The sequence below is a fragment of the Xyrauchen texanus genome, chromosome 29, assembly GCF_025860055.1.
Source record: "Xyrauchen texanus isolate HMW12.3.18 chromosome 29, RBS_HiC_50CHRs, whole genome shotgun sequence".
Classification (NCBI taxonomy): Eukaryota; Metazoa; Chordata; class Actinopteri; order Cypriniformes; family Catostomidae; genus Xyrauchen; species Xyrauchen texanus.
In genome coordinates, this window is record NC_068304.1 from 38662230 (window position 1) to 38664729 (window position 2500).

The following is a 2500-nucleotide window of genomic DNA, read 5'->3' on the forward strand; positions in this document are numbered from 1 at the left end:
CCCTGAAGATCCTCCTCTGGAGCCACCGCAGAGACTCTTCAGACTCACAGACCTGACTTCCGGATTTCCGGACTGCTGGACTCCTAAAATTGGGGAAATACACAAATTTCATTAACAAATAAAGCACACTTGAATAACTTTCAGTAACATGCCATTTTAAAAAATTGTTATACTAGTATTATTATTTTTTTATTATTAAAATTGTTATAATTGTTTATTATTATGATTTTTATAATATACTGTATATTCTATAATAGTAATAATAATAGTCATAAGTTGCATTATTATTATTTTTGTGGTTCTTAATTTTAGTACATGTATTATTATTATGATTTATTATGTTCATAATTTATATGGTCATTTAATAATAATAATAATAATAATAATAATAATATGCCTTAATTTTATTATTATTATTATTATTATTATTGATTTTACATGCATTATTATGATTTATAATATTGATCATTTATATGGTCATATAATAATAATAATAATAATAATAATAATAATAATATACCTAAATTTATTATTATTATTGATTTTACATGCATTATTATGATTTATAATATTTATCATTTATATGGTCATATAATAATAATAATAATAATAATAATAATATACCTAAATTTATTATTATTATTATTAATATTACATACATTTTCATTATTTATAATATTGATCATTTATATGGTCATATAATAATAATAATAACAATAATATGCCTAAATTGTATTATTATTATTATTATTAATAGTACATACATTATTATGATTTATAATATTGATAATTTATATGGTCATATAATAATAATAATAATAATAATAATAATAATATGCCTAAATTTATTATTATTATTATTAATAATAATATTACATACATTATTATGATTTATAATATTGATCATTTATATGGTCATATAATAATAATAATAATAATAATAATAATAATAATAATATGCCTACATTTTATTATTATTATTGATTTTACATTAATATTTATGATTTTTAATATTGATCATTTAAATGGTTATATCATAATTGTATGATTGTTATTAATATTATTACTGTTGTTGTTGTTACATTAATAATAAAAACATGAAATCACACTTCATGACATTTCTACACTTATCGGAAAGCATTGTGGTGTTACCATGATACAGTGATGTACACTGTAATACAATATGTTCAGTTGTATATTATAAGCATTGTAAGGTAGTTAACTATAGTGCATGTCCAAAAGCAATGGCAGTATAGAGACAATTATTCACTTTATTTTTCTTTCTCTCCATCTTTGCTGAGTAGAAATATGTTGATCTGATATGAGCTGACAGACATTTCTATTACATTTAGACTATTAAATCACAGATCTCTCCCAACTCAAAACAACCCCTCAAGACTTTATGCAAATACAAATAAATCTGTAATTTGATGTTTGTGTGAAGTCAGTAAGTGTTATTTTTTATTTGATTTTTTTAGAAGTGTTAAGGTCACTGTCAACAATCAGCAGGTTTCTATTTTGACAAATTACCCAATTTAGTGTGACGACATGCCCCAGCAGAATATGGATCAATACCTTAAATTAACCATATCTATTATCTAAGCAATAAACTGTGAAATGTTTCATAATGTTTTTGTAGGCAAGACATCAAAGTATGTGTCTATACTGAACTTGACTTCCAAAAATAAATCTACAAAGGCAAATATTCACTGGAGTAAATAGTGTGACAACTACCCCTGAGCTTAAAGAATATTAGAATACTGTTATTTAATTGATCAACACAAAGGAATGAAGCGATCCTAGTGGTTTAGACCCAGATGTGATGTTTCACTTGTTAAACTGCTGACTCACTCGCTGGCCCGCTCGACTTGGCTCAGATCCAGTGAGTTTTAACATTAATCCCCAGAATGCTCTATGATTGCCCCAGACACAGATATGCACAGAGAGGCTTATAGGCAAGTCTCTCTCTCTCTCTCTCTCTCTCTCACACACACACACACACACACACACACACACACACACTCACTCACTCACAACCTTTCACTCACTCACTCTTTCACTCACTCACTCACTCACTCACTCACTCACTCTCTCACTCACAACCTCTCACTCACTCACTCACACTTTCACTCACACACTCACTCACTCACTCACTCACTCACTCACTCACTCACTCACTCACTCACTCTCTCACTCACAACCTCTCACTCACTCACTCACTCACTCACTCACTCACTCACTCTCTCACTCACAACCTCTCACTCACTCACTCACTCTTTCACTCACACACACACTCACTCACTCACTCACACACACACACACACTCACTCACAACCTTTCACTCACTCACTCACTCACTCACACACACACACACACTCACTCACAACCTCTCACTCACTCACTCACTCACTCACTCACTCACTCACTCACTCACGCACTCACTCACTCACTCACTCACTCACACACACACTCACATTCTCACTCACTCACACTCACTCAC